This window comes from Sapajus apella, unplaced genomic scaffold, assembly GCF_009761245.1.
Source record: "Sapajus apella isolate SASKATOON/1434 unplaced genomic scaffold, GSC_monkey_1.0 scaffold92, whole genome shotgun sequence".
NCBI lineage: Eukaryota > Metazoa > Chordata > Mammalia > Primates > Cebidae > Sapajus > Sapajus apella.
The window spans coordinates 4737602-4757041 of NW_022437032.1; the positions used below are offsets into that span (position 1 = coordinate 4737602).

At 46.1% G+C, this 19440-nt stretch overlaps 1 pseudogene; it reads left to right on the forward strand.

The window, feature by feature from the left end:
* Positions 1 to 4885: 4885 nt before the first annotated feature.
* Positions 4886 to 5420, forward strand: LOC116535131 (annotated as a pseudogene).
* The last annotated feature ends 14020 nt before the right edge of the window (positions 5421 to 19440 follow it).

The following is a 19440-nucleotide window of genomic DNA, read 5'->3' on the forward strand; positions in this document are numbered from 1 at the left end:
AAAATCTGTGTCTCATCTTTGCTCTGGGATTTGAATAAAGTCAGTTCCACCTGCTTAAGATCCTAGAAAATGGGGGCCATTTTTATTATGTTTCGATTTCAGCAAATTATCACTTTCCTCAGGAAAGTCCACCAAAATAATGAACAGGAAGTTGTAGAAATTCAGGAGAGAAACCCATTTTGCTCCAATGACAGCAAACCACATTTGAACTTGAGCTAATGTAATTCTCTGCTCCAGTTCAATATTTCCAGAGAAGATTCTGAGAAACAAAATTCGATTTTCAGTAATGGAGATGCATTTCAATACATGCCACAGCTGGGCAGATTCAACTTGTTGCACCAAAGGCGCAATTTCCTGGCCACATTGAAGAGTAAAATCTCAAACTCACAGTTTGGATGAAGCCAAGAAAGAAAATAAACCCTTTAGCACTAGGCAGGATGGAGAGGGTTTTAACCAGGCCCTGGAAGTACTTCATTCCCAGGAACTCACTGTGCTGGGAGAAATAATGGCCCAGCTCTCAGGAACACAGACGGTTTGAGCAGGAACAGGTTTTAGACATTACCCAGGGCAACTAAGTTTCCATAAAACATGAACCATAAGATGTTTTTTGTTTCGTTTTGTTTTTTTATGAGACAGGATCTTGCTCTGCCGCCGAGGCATGAGTGCAGTGGTGCAATCATAGCTCACCGCGGCCTCGACCCCCTCTCCTCATCATCCTGCCTCAGCCTCCAGGTAGCTGAGATTACAGGCACCTGCCACCATGATCAGCTAATTTTTTAATTTTTAGTAGAGACGAATTCTCACCATATTGCCCAGGCTGGTCTCGAACTCCTGGGTTCAAGTGATCCTCCAGCCTCAGCCTCCTAAAGTGCTGGGATTATAGGCACAAGCCACCATGCCCAGCCCACCATGAGATGTTTCTAAGAGTACAAGACGCCAGCAATAAGTAACAAAAAATTTTAAATCCACCTATCAGGAAAGAGATTCTCTTTTCAATTGATCTTTGTCATTACAACCACGAAGGAGCCTCTGTTTGGTGCCACTGGCTCTTTAACACTTCCTTTTGAAACAACAGGCCCTAGGTCAGTGGCAACACTGCCCAGCTAGAATTTTCCTTATAGCTCAGGAGTCGGCAAACACTTTCTCCAGAGGGCCAGAGAGTGACGATTTCAGACTCTGCATGCCACGTGGTCTCTGTCACAATTAAAGGCGAAGGCAGCCGTAGACAAAAAGACGTAAAGCTTATAGACAAAAAGTCATAAAGTATGAGTGTGGTTGTGTTGCAATACACCTTTATTTATGGGTACTGAAATTTGAAATATTCTTCACATATTATGAAATATTATTCTTTCTTTGATATTTTCCCCAACCAATTTAAAAATGAAAACATCTTTCTTAGCTTGGGAACAGCACAAAAATAGGCAGCAAGCTGGGATCTGGCCATGGCCATAATTTGTAGACTCTGTTGTAGCGTACGGTGGCGGACGGAGAAGAGGGCTTCTCCGTGGTGGTCACCTGCTTGGATGCTGAAATTCCAGCTGCTCAGTTTATCACTTCCGTGACTCCAGAGAGTTGCTTTGGTTCTTTGAGCCTCAGCTTTCCCTTCAGTGAAGTGAGAATAATAACAGCACCTACCTCAGCAGGTTTTTGTGAGCATGAAGTGAGTTAATCCACATAAAGTGAAGAAGTGAGTTAATCCACATAAAATGCTTAGAACATTACATGGTATGCAGTGTTAAATCAATATTAGCTCTTGTTACTGTTACTTTCTCTTTAGAGCAAGGAATACTGATTTTTCAACAATGGTAATAATATAGTTTCCTTTTTACCTAAACTTATTTAGGTAAAAAGTCCATTTAAAGGAAAATATCATTTGGATGCATGTAGTCTTATGCAAATAGGGTAAAAATTATAAATGGGATGCTCGAATGACCAAAGGTTCAGAAATACTTCGCTAGTTCCTTATCTTCACTAAACAAGGTTAGGAAATAAATATTAATGATTGAACAGAGTCTTCATATTAAAAGAGAATTAGTCTGGGTATAATCTCAGCCCTTTGGGAGGCCAAGGCAGGTGGATTGCCTGAGCTCAGGAGTTTGAGACTGCCCTGAGCAACGTGGTGAAATCTCGACTTTACTAAAATCCAAAAAATTAGCCAGGCATAGTGGCGGACACCTGTAATCCCAGCTACTCAGGAGGCTGAGGCAGGGGAATTGCTTGATCCCTGGAGGCAGAGGTTGCAGTGAGCTGAGATGGCACCACTGCACTCCAGCTTGAGCTACAGAGTGAGACTCTGTCTCAAAAAAATTTTTTTTAATAAATCAATTTTAAAAATAAATAAAAGAGAATTTGAGACCATTTCCTTGCCTGTGACTTTTAACTGTTAGAGTCATGTGTGTACGTTATCTTCCTGACCCTGCTACACTTTGAGGTCTTAGAGGAAATGGACACATTGCTTCTCAACCCCTAATCCTCAGATGTGGAACATAGCCACAGACAGTGGCCACTGATATTTGTTTTTTGAATTGAGGTAAGATGGATTACTCCATCTCAACTGAAAACTAAAAATAAAATCCTAAGCCCTGCAACCAACTGAATGGACCGCCCCTCTTAGCCAAGAGAACCTCGGAGAAACTGTAAAAACTGAGTTCTGGGCCGTAATGGGGCAGGAGGTCAGACTCACCCTGTTATAAATCCCTTCTCTTTTGTGGCTCGGACTCAGTAACGGACTAACATTCATGTGAACACAGAGATCATAAGACTGACAGGATAGACTCTTTGTGGCAATAAGATACAAATTATAAACAGGATCTAACGCCATGACAAGCAAGGGCGAAGTTTAGCACATCCTTAAAGAAACTACTGTCGTCCTATGCTAACGACTGCAAGATTTCTCTTTTTCTCTAGCATCTAAATAAGCACTGACTCAAGATCAGCAACACTAAACAATTGCAACTCACGCCACATGCCAACTGCCCCCCCGTTCCCCAAGCCACAACTTCAGCTTTGACTGGACAGAGACTGATTTCAGTAACTTCTTCCCAACCGTAAACAGGCTCTGGCCGGTTTACAGAGGCTGCACGCTAAGTGCCTCCATGGCCCTGCTTCACCTTTTGACCTACAGGACCTTTAAATGCATTTAAACACTATCTCCTTCCCTAAGCGAACATAGGTCACACGTAACACACGTTTGTTCCTGCATACATCAGGACCGCCTTCATGAATATTCATGGCTCCTCCTGTAACCTGCTGAGGATGTCTACTTGGCCTACTCATTCACGACTTCCTGTCTCGTCCTTCCCTCCCTCGGAGTGCCTGCTAACGGGGTCTTCCAGAGGTGATGCTTCCCTGTCTGTGGCGAATGGCCACCTTCCAGGCTATGATCTTTTATAAGAAACAGTCTCCTTTCTACATTTACACATTTGTGATTTTTTTTCAGTTGACACAACACATATGAATCTTCAAGTCACTTCCAGCCTCCCAAAAGATCAGGAGTCTGATTTCTTCATTCATTCATTTCACAAACACTTAAGAACCCCAATCAGGAGCAAGCTCTGCTCAGAGAACCCTGAGAAAAGGAATGAATAACCATTGCTCCTGGTCTTTAATGCTTAGCTCTGAATTATTTGATGATGCATTCCTAACTTTAAAAACTGCCAAACACTCACCTTTAACATGTATCCATTATTAATATGTGTTGTTATTATATAATAACTATGTTATTACATAAACATTTTTTTTTTGAGACGGTCTCGCTCTGTTACCCAGACTGGAGTGCAGTGGCATGCCCTCAGCTCACTGCAACCTCCACCTCCTGGGTTCAAGCTATTCTCCTGCCTCAGTCTCCTGAGTAGCTGGAATTACAGGGACCTACCACCATGCCTGGCTAATTTTTGTATTTTTAGGAGAGATGGGGTTTCACCATGTTGGCCAGGCTGGTCTTGAACTCCTGACCTTAAAGTGACTTGCCCACCTCAGCCTCCCTAAGTGCTGGGATTACAGGTATGAGCCACTGTGCCTAGCCATATAGTCATAATTATATATATTTTATTATAAGATACAAAATACAATTATAATTATAAACTATAACATCTTTTATTATAATTACAAAGTACTATTTATAAATTAGGACTAAAAAGGAAGAAATGACCATGGCTCCTGAGCTGCCCCTGGTGTGATGAACCAGGAGCAGCTCAGAAGCAATGATTATTCCTTTATTTTTCCCTTGGAATAAAGGAATAAAAGGGGCCCTGCCCATTACAGAAGCTGGGCATGCTGTTCCATAGACATTTGTCTAGTGAATGAATGCAGGCACAGATGAATGAATGGATGAATATTTGCTCAGGTCCTAGCTGCACTCTTTTCAGAACAAAAATACTCATAGAAGTAGGAGCTAGACTGTATTATTCCCAATTCTTACAACTGCACAGCAGAAATGATTTTAGCCCTGTGACTACCGGGACTGAGAGAGGAGAGAGCACACCCAGCATGCCACCTGCTGGGAAAGGGGCAGAGCTGCTGGGAGGCCCCAGGTGGCCTGACCCTGAGCCAGCTTCTCATGCCCTTTGCCAATGGCTTCAATCTGGGGACTGAAGGGGATTCCACTGGCTATGTCAACCCAATCTTCTGACTCTCAAATATCACCTCCCATACCTCTGCCATCTGTTTACCCACGAGCTACTGGAATACCTCCAGGGATGGGACTCCCATTTTTACCTTTGGGTAGCTAGAAGATTCTTCTTAATTTGGAGTTGACATTGGTCTCCCTGTGACTCTGTCTATGGGGTCCATCCTTGGGAGTTTTAGAAAATAAGTCTACTCGCTTTCTGTGTTACCCACAGCGGGGTCCATACAGCATTGTTCTGGATTTGCATCGTAATTTAAAGGGAACCCTTCACAATGTCTGGAGCCCTTCCTGTCCTGCAAATGAAGGAGGAGGATGTCTTTAAGTTCCTTGCAGCAGGAACCCACTTAGGTGGCACCAACCTTGGCTTCCAAATGGAACAGTACCTCTGTAAGGGGCAAAGTGACAGCATCTGCCTCATAGAAGCTCGAGCCATTGTTGCCATTGAAAACCCTGCTGATGTCAGTGTCATATCCTCCGGTAACACTGGCCACAGGGCCATGCTGAAGTGTTCTGCTGCCACTGGAGCCACTGCCAGCGCTGGACGCGTCACCCCTGGAAACTTCACTAGCCAGATCCAGGCAGCCTTCGCAGAACCACAGCTTCTTGTGGTTCCTGATTGCAGGGCTGACCACCAGCCTCACACAGAGGTGTCTTATGTTATAACCTACCTACCATTGCTCTGCGTCACACACACTCTCCTCTGCGCTATGTGGACATTGCCATCCCATGCAACAAGGAGCTCACTCTGGGTTTGATGTGGATGCTGGCCTGGGAAGTTCTGCACATGCAGTGACACCATCGCCCGCAAACACTGGTGGGAGGTGACGCCTGATCGCTACTTCTACAGAGAACCTGAAGAGATTGAAAAAGAAGAGCAGGCTGCTGAAAAGGCAGTGACCGAGGAGGAATTTCAAGATGAACGAACACTGCTGCAGCTCCTGACTTCACTGCTGCTCACCTGAGGTTGCCGCTGGTCTCACGGCATGTAGGTGTCCTCTGTGCCCAGCCAGCAGTTTTCTGCTCAAGACTGGAGCACTCAGCCTGCCACGGAAGACTGGTCTGCAGCTCCCCCTGCTCGGGCCACCGAATGGGTAGCAGCCACCACTGAATAGCCTTCAGCTATTCTTCCACGGGCTCTTAAGCCACATGGAAATAAGACTGACTGAAAATAAACATCAGTTTCCAAGAAGTTTTTTAGAAAGAAAAAGAGTCTACTCCTTTAGCTGGTGGATGAATGTGTGTGCGTGTTTAGATAGTTAATGCCAGCATTGAATATTGATAGAATATTTAAATATAATTAAGATTTATTGAGTGCTTATCATATGCCAAGTACCTTACAGAAATTATCCCATTTAATCCTCACAGCACAGCCATGAAGTAGGTATCATCAGACCCCCGTCTTCAGATGAGGACACCAAGGTTCAGAGAGCTTGCGCGACCTGCCCAGAGCCCCGCGGACAATTCCTATCCGAGCAGAATCTACGCCCAGGTCCGCAGTGACCCCAGCACCCTCCTTTCGGCTGCCATGCCACCCTCTTGCTGGCCTCACCAGCCTGGTCCCTTGCCTCTACAGTCCATTTGTGTTATTCAAGTAATCCCTTTTCCTTTAAAAAATGTTAGCACAGAATTCATCTACAATCCCATCACCCAAAGATAACTACTGTTAATATTTCCATGCATTTTTCACATCTAGATATAGTTTGAAGTGTTTTTTCTTTTTTTTTACAAAAATGAGCTCACACTCTACATTCTATTTTGTAACCCATATTTTCTACCGAATCATATATCTGGAACATCTTTCCGTAACAACCCAAAAGCTGCCGTCATCATTTTACAACTGTGTAGAATGTCATTCTATGGATATACCAAAATGTATTCAAATGTTCACCTCTCATTGCACATTTAATTTTCTCCAAGTACAAATCCCCCAACGCATAGACTGGCTCATAGATGTCTGTGTACACATCCACTATTTCGTAGGTTATTGCCTATAAGGAAAATTGTTTGAGTCCAAGTTATACCCGCTCAAAGATGTGGCTGCAGAATCCTGACAGCCCTCAGCAGCGTAGAAGACGGCTTCTGTCTGCACCCCCAGCCCACAGAACTGTCACCTTCTTAAATCTTGGCCAATCTAAAAATTATAATAAAATGGCCAGGAAAAATTATAATAAAGTGACATCTTATTTTCAGGTATTTATCTTTTATTACCAGTGAGGCTGAATTTCTTCCAGTATCAGTTTCACTTCATCATTTGCACGCTTACATCAATGACTATGGTGTCCTTAAGAGCACAAAATACCCCAGGTGGGGTTCAGACCAGCGTACATTTCAGAGGCACCTGCCCAGCGGGTCTCAGCCAAGTGGTTAACAGTCGCCACAGGGTGCTGCCCAGCCACCAGGGCCCGCAACGTGCTCCGGCTCCAGATGTGGAACAAGCCTGTCTGCAGCCCTCTGGTTTCTGTCAACGCTGTCTCTGCTAAACTCCGCTGCTGTCAAGCCTGTGCTAAGTGCAAAGCTGGCTCCCGTGCTGGGCACCTCACCCACGCCCACGGGAAGGCTGCCTTGATTTGAACCTCTGCTCGGGGCCTGTAGGGAGGGGTGTCTGTGTGTAAACACACTTGTGGCTTTTCATTCTCCTTCCTCCTATTTGAAAGCTATGAGTTAAGTATGACTCAGCTCAGTGATCAATTCATTCACGATGCTGCATAACCTGCTGCCGTTTTATAAACTCGAAATTTTTCTCATTGATGGGTCTCAGTGTTAGGGGTATAACCAGCCAGCCCCTCCCATGACGCTGAGTGCCTGGAGGAAGGGATACAGCGTGGCAACCTCAGCCGTGTCTCAAGGACCAGCATCCTTCCCCTTTTCCCAGGGGGTCAGCACCTCTGTTTTTCTCACCTAAGTATGTCCACGACCTGCGTCCTATGCCCCACCTCCAGCCTATGGAACAAGCAGAGTTCCAGACCTGGGTTCAAGTTCCCACTGCCAGAGGCCAGATAAGTTACTTATCTTCTTAGAGGCTCAGTTTGTTCATCAGTAAAATGGGGACAGTAATAATACCCAGCTCATAAAGTGGCTGTGAAGATAAAACAAGACGACATCCATTAGCATAATCTTGGAAAGGACGACATGTCGAGCTGATTCCGTTTTTATTTTACAAATACTGATTGAATGTCTACTCGCATTCATTGTAATCACTTTCCAAATATAAGTGAGGCATAGGAAAACTTACAGATAAATTCTAATTATTTGATCTGACTGCCCACAAATAATTAGAATTTCTGATTATTTCTAAATAATTAGTAATTCTGATTATTTGATCTGACTGCCTTCCTGTGGCCTCAGATATGGGCCCTGATACAAGGTACATGCTCACTAATATTTGCTGACTTGAATTGAGCTAAGGTGGTCAAAGCCAAAGTTTCTGAACCCTGAGTTCCTTTCTTTCTTTCTTTCTTTTTTGAGACGGAGTTTCACTCTTATTGCCCAGGCCCGGGTGCAATGGTGTGATCTCAGCTCACTGCAACCTCCACCTCCCAGGTTCAAGTGATTCTTCTGCCTCAGCCTCCCAAGTAGCTGGGATTGCAGACATGTGCCACCATGTCTGGCTAATTTTGTATTTTTAGTAGTGATGGGGTTTCTCCATGTTGGTCAGGCTGGTCTCGAACTCCCAACCTCAGGTAATCCACACTCCTGGGCCTCCCAAAGTGCTGGGATTACAGGCGTGAGCCACTGCACGTGGCGACTGAGTTCCTTTCAGCTCACAGTAGCTCAGTGGTGGCTGACTCAGTGGCTGCAGCATGTCTTTTACCCACTCATTCAAGAAGCACTGATGAGCCCCGATATCAAGTCTTGTGCTGGGGAAGGCCCAAGAAAAGCAACAAAGGGCCCTGTTGTCGAGCTGTTTATCATACAGAGGAGGACAAGCCCCAACACATACTACTACTGTCCAAAGCCAGTGGCCAGAACGTGTAGGATGATACACTCTGACCTGCGGCCTCTGCAGCAGTCAGCCCTGGACGGTCAGGACTTGGCAATGACTGCCAGCTTCGCAAATCAATCCCCGGGTCCCTTTCACAGTCCTCTCATAGCACATGCTTCCATAGAGCTATCACTGGTAAGGGCGAGATTGTGAAGCAAATCCAGCATTTCTCAAATCCACTGAGATATGCTGCCTGTCCTGGGAAGAACAAAGAAAGAGAAGAAGGAAAATGAAGGGAGAGAAGAAGAGGTTGGGCACAGTGGCTCACACCTGTAATCCCAGCACATTGGGAAGCCGAGTCGGGCAGATCAGGAGTTCGAGACCAGCCTAACCAACTTGGTGAAACCCTATCTCTAGTAAAAATGCAAAAATTAGCCAGGCATGGTGGCACGTCCCTGTAATCCCAGCTGCTCAGGAGGCTGAGGCAGGAGAATTGCTTGAACCTGGGAGGCAGAGGTTGAGCCAAGATTGCACCACTGCACTCCAGCCTGGGTGCAGAGTGAGACTCCATCTCAAAAAAAAAAAAAAAAGAGAGACAGGATGGAAGGAAGGAAGGAAGGAAAGAAGGAAGAGAGGAAGGGAGGGACAGAGGGAGGGAGGGAAGAAGAAACCACCTAAGTCCTAAACACAAAATGACACAGTATCTCCCACAAAAGTTATGAACAAGCCACATTTTCCTTACACTAAAATTAACTCATTCTAGCCTGTCAAGCTTTGGTGTGTTTGAATCACCTAGGAGGCTTGTTAAACACTTGGATCCTGGGACCCACTCCTAGAGGTCCTGAAACCATGGGTCTGGGTTGGGGCCTAGGAATCTGCAATTTTACTCTAAATTCTCAATGTCCTTGAACCCCAAAGCATGGTCTTCAAACAGCACCTTGGCTATCACCTACAATAGGTCTGCTCCTGTCCATGCAGACTCCCAGGACCGCCCTGCAACCTATTAAATCGAAATCTGTACTTAAACAAGATCTCTGGGTATTTTATGTGCACATTAAAGTTTGAGAAGCCCTGCCTTTGGTGATTCTCATTTAAGAAGTCCAAATACCACTTGGAGCATAATAAATAATACAGTGAACTAGGCAGTGTTTGGAGTGCTTAACATGTAATAATTCATTTGTGAGTCAAAAGAATCCTATGAGGTAGAGACTGTTATTATCCCATTTTACAGATGAGAAAAACAAGGCACAGAAAGCTAAAGTAACTTGCCAAAGTCTCAAAGCCGGCATGTGTGGAAGATGAGATTGAAACCCAAGCCGACCAGCACCTGCCACTCCCACGTGCCTGTATCGAATTCACCTGGAAATGAACAAGCCCTGCATCACCCTGACTGCCCTCCTGGGCCCTGACTTCTCAAACAAGGTGTTCAGCAGCTCTGCAAAAACAGCAAGAGCTGCACTGCTCTGGGATGTCCCGTGGCCAAATAACACATGCAAATTACATTGATTCTCTGGGAAGAAAAAGGCTGCGTGGGTCTGGGCAAAGTTATTACATTTTTAAACTCAACCAGTTTAGAAAAAATAATTGTACATACAGAAAGACATGCCAGGGTCTCAAATGAGCCCCTACAATTAAATCAATTCACTGCCTCAAATCTGCACTGAATATTATTAGGTTGGTGCAAAAATAATTGCAGGAAGAAAAGAGAGAGAAAAGAAACCTAAGAAAATTGCAAAGAAGAGGCCGAGTGCGGCGGCTCACCCTGTAATCCCAGCACTTTGGGAGGCCGAGGCAGGCAGATCACCTGAGGTCAGGAGTTCAAGACCAGCCTGGCCACCATGGAGAAGTCTCATCTCTACTAAAAATACAAAATTAGCCGGTCATGGTGGCTCATGTCTGTAATCCCAGCTACTCGGGAAGCTGAGGCAGGAGAATCACTTGAACACGGGAGGTGGAGGTTGTGGTGAGCCGAGATCACACCACTACACTCCAGCCTGGGCAACAAGAGCAAAACTCTGCCTCAAAAAAAAAAGAAAAGAAAATTGTGAGGAAGAGAAAATATATTTACTATTCGTCAAATGGAAGTGGATTGTGAAAAAGATCTTTACCTTCTCTTCCTGTTGAATAGGCTGACTAGGAGGAGAAAAGGCAAAGGTTGGTCCTTCTGTCTCAGGGGTGGCAGAGGCGGAAGAGGTGGAAGAGAAGGCAGGCGAGGCAGGCACACCAGGTAGGTGTAACTTGTGTTGAAAAAACTCCTCATATACGTGGGCCTGCACGGTGACTTATTCCATACAATTCCAGGGTAAAAATTATGGCAAAGCAGGTAAAGAGCCATTTGTAGTGGCTTCCATCCAGAAGAGCTTGTTTAGGGACTTTTGTGCAGTCTGCCTTCTGGGCCAAAGCTATTTTATAAAAGCAAGCTGTGTTCTCTGAACTTAAAATGCCAAAACATTAAGAAAACCTGTACAACAGGACTGATTGCTTCAGGGTGCCTCGCCTCTGCCCGTAAGCGCCCTTCTCTCTGGGACATTGTTGTATTTAGTGGCTCTGTTCTCCCACCATTGCTGCAACTGAGTTACTGGGTAGTCATGTTCCCAAGTGAGATAAGGCAAGGCTGGAAAAGGCAGAGACAGCAGTGGACACGTCGGGGCTTTCTGCTGGATTTTTAAGGATATGAGACCTTCAGAACCTTGGAAGATTTTGGGTTCGATTTTGTTTTTCCAGTTCTGTGAAATGAGAAAGACAAGGGCAATAGATGCAGATGGCACACATGCAACCAGGAACAGAATGAACTGAGTCCTCCCTAGGCCAGAAAAAGGATCTTCCTTTGATCAAAAAGGATTATGTGTTTGTACATTTCAGCAGGGAGCCAGCTCCACTTGCAAGGGACAGAGAGTGACAAATTGGGCCTCTGAGCAGCCCTGGGCCTACCCATCAAGGCTGAAATCCATTTGTCTTGGGTTTTGGCAAAGGCACTCTGGCAAAAGCAGTGGCCAGGCAGCCAGAAACACAATCCAGAAACCACGCTTTGAAACAGGCCTCAGAAAGGCCAGCCGAGCTCTAGCATAATGTTTAATAAAAGATAAAGAGCTCATTGCAGTACTATTTATAATAGCAACAAAAACTTGGATGATCAGCAGGAGATTGGCTAAACACATTTTTATATCTCCATACAGCGAAAATTAGATTCTCAAAGAATATCCAACAACTTAGAGAAATACTTATTCAGTTGACCCTTGAACAATGCAGGAGATAGCGGCATTGACCCTCATGCAGTCTAAAATTTTCATAGAACCTGGACTTGCCCCAAACTTAACTAATAGCCTACTACTGACTGAAGCCTTACTCATAATAGTCGAGTAATACATATTTTATATGTTGTGTGTGTTATATGCTGTGTTCTTACAATAAAGTAAGCTAGAGAAAAGAAACTGTTATTAAGAAAATCATGAGGAGGAGAAAATATATTTACTCTTCACCAGTTGGAAGTGGATCACTATAAAGACCTTTATCCTCTCTTCATGTTGAACAGTGTAGAAAGTAAAAAGTTCCTCTTTAAAGTTCCCCTTCTTGTTAAATAATACTAATAATAAATGTTAGAAATAATTGTTTTAAAGACAAACTTTCTTCAAAGCCTTCTTGCTGTCTGCTAAAAACTCCTTGTTAAGCCCTATCCTATGTAGCTGCTGGACATGCTCACAGGCACGTAGTACATTCTATGTCCTTGTACTTTAACCGAGACATTTGTGCTGGACGTGCTCACAGGCATGTCCCAGCTCGCAGCCTATGCCCCTTGCTTATTTGGACTTCCTCTTTTCCTTTGTTCTCCCTTGCCTTTACCTGTTTAGAAAAGTTGTAAGTTGTTAGCCAATTGGATTCAATGATAGATTGTGAGGTCTGGCTCCAACCAACAGGCATCAGACACAGCAGTAAGGACTCAATGTGTAAGGAAGAAATATGCCTGCCTTTCCTTTGTTCGTTGTACTCTCGTGACAAGACGGCTAATGGGAGCACTCTTTCTGCAGAAAGTAAAATTGCCTTGCTGAGAAAACTTCTTGTCTGAACGCTAATTTTTCCTTGTGGTACCTGGGAACAAGCATTCTGTCTCTAACAAACAGGCTGACAAGGAGGAGAAAAGGGAGAGTTTGGTCTTGCCATCTTGGGGGTGGCAGAGGCAGAAGATGGGGAGCAGGTGGAAGGGAAGGCCGGCAAGGCAGGCACACTGGGTGTCAATTGTATTGAAAAAACTCCTTGTATAAGTGGACCTGCACAGTTCAAACCCATGTTGTTCAAAGGTCAACTGTCATATAATGTTAAGTGAAAAAAAAAAAGCAAAATTCATAGCACAAAACTAACCTTTCTGTACCGATACAGATATACTTTTAAGAAAAAATCCTGGAAGAGTAATCACCAAATGTTAAAAATATGAGGTTTTATTTTCTTTCTCATGTCTATCTGCATTTTCTAATTTTCCATCATATACATGCATTCTTCTTATAGGCAGAATAAAAGGAATTTATAATTCTTATCATTATAAACCAAAAATACATTGCTGATGTTGTTTCCTGTATAGTAAATGTAATAACAGTCACCATATATCAAGAGCTTAGTATGTGCTTTTTAGATAGATCATTTTATTTTACAGTTACAATAGCCACAAGAAACAGGTACTATTACTATCTGTATTTGCTTATGGGAAAAGAAACATTTAGCGTCCAGAAGTTAAATATCTTGCCTGCAGCTCAGTTACCACTTAAGGGACAGAGCTGGGTTCCAAAGAGGATGTCTGTGGTGTTAATGTCCATGCTATTAACGCTGAAGTGGCCGCAGAAAAACCCAGGTAGGGTTGCCAGATAAACTACAGAACACTCAGGCAAATTTGAATTTCAGGTACACAACGGATAATTATTTTTACTATTTCACAGAATGTTATTCATTGTATCTGCATTTCTAATTTAACTGGGCATCTTGTTAGTTGGTTGGTTGGTTTTGTAATTAGAGAAATGGCTCATTTTTCAAATTGCTTTAAGAAAGGCTTGAAAGCAATGTAGCAGTCCAGCAGTTTTAGGAAGCACCAGGTTCAGCCCCCAAAGCTCTTTCAATAAGACCTGGGAACAGTCAGCCACCACACCGGCATAGAGAAAATCGCCATATGTATTGGGTTCCCTTTTGTTACACCCACCTATGAAAAAGAGGGAGGCTTTCACTGACTAATACAACTTGGATGCCTGGAGCAGACAGCCCCATAAAAGTGAGGGATGCTTGTGATTTGAAGACCCCACCAAGCAATATTGCTGAGCGCTTGAAGCCACACTTCAGGCATGCCCGCACTGGGTGGTATCAGATTTCTGAGTCTCCTCTAGGAAGTGACTTGTCTGACTTTGCCGTCAGTAGTCAGAGTAAGAAGTGGTTCACAGCCCCCATCCTCAAATCCTAGCCCTGGGGCCCACTGTGACAACCACACGGTCTTTCACATCCAAACTTAGACCATTTGGCTGGTCTATTAGGGTCATCCAGGGAGTTTAAAAAATACTGACACCTAGGCCCATTCCCAAAGGTTCTGATTTATTTGGTGGGTTGGTGGGTTGGTGGGTTGGCGGTGGGAAGTGTGGGTATTTTATAGCAACTCCCCAAGTAATTCAAATGCCTAAGCGAGGGTTAAACATCACTGCACTGAACCAACCACAATAAACCAGGTGCTGGGACACCCATGACAGGGGAGGATGTCACATTCATCTGTCAAACTGAAATACAAAAGTGAACCTCACTGGATTGCTAGAAGGATTAAGTGAGATCAGCTCAGCACACGTCCTGCACAGAACATACTTGGCAAGTGTTATATCTTTCCTAGAATCAAACACACGCACTGACATTTATTGAGCCCCTTTTTTCCCACCCAGACTTATGTTATCTCATTTAGTCCTCAAAAAGGTTCTATAAGGTAGAGATCATCATTGTCCCCATTTGAAAGACAAGAAAACTGAGTCAAATAAGGTGACATTACTCTCAAGGTCATCAGCTAATACTGGTGGAGTCAGGACCCGAACCCAGGCCCTTTGACTCAGAACCCCATGCTCTCCATCCCTTCTCCGTATTGTCTTCCTGCTGACAGCCCTCTAGGGCACACGAAGCCACCAGCACCCCACCTCCCAGCCTTTGCCCTGGTCATTCCTTCGCCTTGAATGGCAGTCTCTTCTCTGCCTCTGCAAATCATAGCCTGCCGAGGAAACAACCCCGTCCTTTCTGGGCTCTTGCAGACCTCACCGTGAGTGCTCAGTCACCCATTCATGTATTCTTTCTCTGACTAAGCAAACATCGACTGAGCACCTACTGTGTGCCAGACACTGTGCTAGACACTGGACATAAACACTGAGGAGTCTTGGTGGCACTTGCCATTCCAGGGTGGAGGCCAAAAATAAACAAAACAAGCCAGTGTATAGCCGCACGTTGCAGAGACTGCTCTAAAGGAAACCTGACCCTGAGCACAGAAAACCACTGGGTGGTTTTAAGCAGACGGTTAGTGTGACCAAATTTGTTTTTCTGGTTGCTGTATGGAGGATGGATGGGCTCAGGGGTGAGGCTAGAGGCAGGGCGGCCAGAGCAGAGGCTAAGGGAGGAATCCAGGTGAGACAGGAAGAGGACTGCTCAGTGTGGAGGTGCCCTGAGGAAGATGATGGACATCTTCCAGAGAAGCCTACCGCCGACTGGATGGGGTCAGAGCTGGGGGGCATTGCCACTTGCTTTGGCCCTAATGACAGACACTCTGCAGCATTTTGTACTGTGACTTGTTTCATGACTGTATACATTGCCTCTGGAGTAATGTTCCAAATATTTAACCATCAGTGTCATGAGGGAGAGGCAAGTATTCATGAAATCGGAACAAACTGTGACTCCAGCATCCCCTGCTGGGCTAGGCATTAACCCTTTAGTTGCTGGACATCAGTGAGGGCCAAGGGATCCCAGGTGAATAGCCTGAGTGCGGGTAGGGCACTCTGGGGGTTTGGGATGAAACTGTTTCTTAGCAGATATTAAAACCAAACAGCGCACACCTGCTGAGGCTGTCTCCCCACTAGATTTTAAGCTTCTCAGAAGAAAGGCTAGACTTAAGAAAATCCATTAGCTAGAAATTTGTCCAACCGGTATCCCATCCCTTCAAAGGCCTGGACCTCCAAGAGACGATACCCACGCTGACATTTCAATTTTGCATTTCTGCGAAGAGACACAGAGTCCTCCAGCATCAACCCCTGAGCCTCTGAGAGCTACGTGTTCTGTGAGCCCAGGACTCGGGAAGAGAACAAGCTATCTACAGTGGATTGCTGCCGGCGGCCCCGGAGAGACTGTTCTGTGCTAGGGAGTGTTGCCTCAAGGATGTGCAGACCTTGGCAAACAGTCCTGGGGAGCCTGGCCAGGAGGACAGTGGGCAGCAGACGGAGCCAGGCCACTCCTCCCCAGGCTGTGTCCTGAACTTTGTCATGTTGAAGTTTTGACATTTTTAAAGGTGGAAAGACATTTTTAAACAGCATGATTAAGAGCAAAGAAGCAAAGAAATCTCTGTAAGAGGGCACAGTCTGTTCTGGGGTGCTCTCCCTCGGCACATTCAGGTTCCCGGTTCTCCGCCTGCAAAGCGGGTAGATTGGCTTTTGTGCTCTTTGCACTTCAGAAGGATGTGGTGAAGATGGACAAGGGCCTATTAATAGCCACCATATTAATGGTTCCCTCCCTTTTCCTCGCCTTCCCTCCCCTCCTTCCAGAGATGTTCTACTGGAACGGTGTGGACTCCAAACTCTGCTGGCAGCCTCATTATGATCTTCCTTAATCCTGAGGTCCCGGAGGTGGGGCTCTTATTGTCATCTTGCGGAGGATCAGAGAGGAGTCAGACCAGCTGTGACCACACTGCTGCTGAGAAGCAGATCTGGAAATGGAACCCAGACCTCTCCGACTCCCCTGTCAAAGTGTGGGGCTGGCTCTAGACCATCCCTAGCACCCCCTCCCATGGGGAAGTCCGGTTTAAAAAGGGAGACACCCTAGAATTTTAAACCATGGTCAGTCTAAACTGCTTAGAAATGAAGCATGGAAGGAAAGCAGGCATGAAGGTTGGACATGCACCAGCCTGGTTTTGAAACCCCTTTTTCCACTCCAGCTATGTGACCTCAGGCAGAGTGTTTAACTGCTCTGGTCTCAATGCCTATTGAAGGAACAACGGCACCCTGACTTTGAAGGCCACAGAAAGACTACAGGCTGAAGGCTTCAGAAAAACAGAAGAGCCCAGTGGCTGCCGTGAAGAAACTGGAACAGCGTTGTTCAGCCCCAGGGGTGCAGCCTAGCTTGGTAGCCTCGTAGCCATGGGGCTTTGGACAAGGGACATAACCACTCTCTGCCTGTTTCCTCGTAAAATGAGGACAGTCACAGCCCTTGCTGCGAAGGGCAGGCATGAGAATCAAATGTGATCATTCCCACCAAAATCCTGCCAATGGGCTGGTTCTAGGTGTCTGTCCTGAAGGATAAAATAAGGTCTAGACTGCCTGCAAAGGCCTCCAAGCATTTTGGCCGGTGGAGCAAGCTCATGTTGCCACAGCCATCAGGACACCAGACAGTGGCGCCCTTGGTCCCCGACCTTGAGCAGTGGTTAAGAGCACGGACTTGGCCGGGCGCGGTAGCTCACACCTATAATCCCAGCACTTTGGGAGGCAGAGGTGGGTGGATCGCCTGAGGTCAGAAGTTCGAGACTAGCCTGACCAACATAGTGAAACCCCGTCTCTACTAAAAATATAAAAAATTAGCCGGGAGTGGTAGCGGGCACCGGTAATCCCAGCTATACAGGAGGCTGAGACAGGAGAATCACTTGAACCCGGGAGACGGAGGTTGCGATGAGCTGAGATTGCTCCATTGCACTCCAGCCTGGGCAATAAGAGCGAGACTCCATCTCAAAAAAAAAAAAAAAAAGAGCACGGACTTGCAGCCAGATGTTCAGTTCCAACTCCAGCTCTGTTGCCTTCTGGCCCACGACCTTGGGCAAGTAATTAGCTTCTCTGTGCCTTAATATGAGTACCTACCTCTCAGGGCTGCTGTCAGAGGTAAACAAATGAGTATATGTAAATGCATTGGAACCGTGCCTAGCATATAAAAAATTCCACCCAGGTCTCTCCTGGTATTATTATTTTTCTTCTCACTTCACATGTTGGTAATCTCCAAAAGAACCGGCTCTCTCTGTCGTGAGAAGATGCTCTCTGAACTGCCTGACATTGCCACTGATGACACAGGACACCGGCTGGATCTGAAATTTCCATCTCCTCTCACCCCTCAGAGCCACCGCAAGCTTGGAGGTAATTTAACTGGAGCTGTAACCTGCTGGGTACCAGAGAGGGTACTCCTTCCTGCAGTAGGAGTTCCTGGCTCCATGTCGCTGGTTCTAAGAGGTTTCTTCTAAAGGCTACATTTCTTCTCGTAACTACCCCACTGCGGGCTCTCCAGGCCTGCCTGTTATATATAAATACACTTAACTTTTACGGGGTATGCTTTGCTCTCGGCATAAACCTTCCCTTCTCTCCCACAGGACAAGGGGAAGGGCTGGGACGTGGAGCATGTGCGCATGTGGCAATACTGGGACAGACTCTGAGACCCAGATGATTGGAACCTACACCACAAGGTATCACCCTAGAGACGTAAAATGCCACTTAAGCGTTTCAATCTCCCCCGCTGCACGTGTGCAATTTGGACATGATCCTCCCAGCATGGATCGGCACATCCCATCGCCTTCTCTTCCTCCTTCGTCACCACTGTGCTTATCATACCACTGGGGAGGCCTCCTGGCTCTGGGTCCTGCTTCTGTTCTGGCACCTCCTTCACTCTGTGAGGTGCACAAGCTGCCCAGGGGGTTATGGTACAGTGGAACCCCACTGGTCATGGCCCTGCCTCAAAGGCTCCTGAGGCTCACAGAGCTGCCTTTATTCCCCCCCACCGCGGAGACTGAGTCTCACTCTGCCACCAGGCTGGAGTGCAGTGGTGTGATCTTGGCTAACTGCAACCTCTGCCTCCCAGGTTCAAGTGATCCTCCTGCCTCAGCCTCCTGAGTAGCTGGGACTACAGGTGTGCGCCACCACGCCCAGCTAATTTTTTGTATTTTTAGTAGAGGCGGGGTTTCACCATGTTGGCCAAGATGGTCTCAATCTCTTGACCTCGTGATCTACCCACCTCAGCCTCCAAAGTGCTGGGATTACAGGCATAAGCCACCGCATCCAGCCTAGAGCTGCTCTTAAAATAACCACTCCCCAAGAGCCCACCCGGAACAGCCCTCCTAGTCGTCTGACCCTGTCTTTCAATCTTAATGGGTAACTTCATCTCAGTCATCAATAGTTAGATGCCTGTGTCTTGTTTCTGGTTTGCAGTTGAAGTAGGAGCTTCATTCATTCACTGATTCATTCACTCAACAAATACTCATTGAGGGCCCACTATGCATCAGGCTGTGTCCTCGATGCTCAGGGGACAGTGGTCAGCTAGCAAAGTCCCTGGCCAGAGCCAGTTGCAAGGCTGTAGGGAGTGCACAGCTGCACAGCAGCCTGGCCTAAAGGGGGCTTGAGCTTGCTTTAAGGCTCTGCTGTGGCTGTCTGGAAACGCTTAACTATTTTTGGATAAGAGCCCTGATTTTCATCCTGTGCTGGGTCCCACAAATTGTATAGCTGCTCTGTCCCTGCCCTCAGGGAGCTCACATTCTAGTGGGAGACAATGGACACTCTGTGAATCTTAAATGCCAGGCCCCGGAGAAGAAGTGCTGCAAAAAAAGTGAACCTAGGCAGTGTGTGTGGCCAGCAGTGAGGGTGGCCTGGCCAGGGCTGTCAAGGAAGGCTTCCCTGAATGGGTGCCTAGAGGGAGCCAGGCGGCCAGGCAGCGGTGG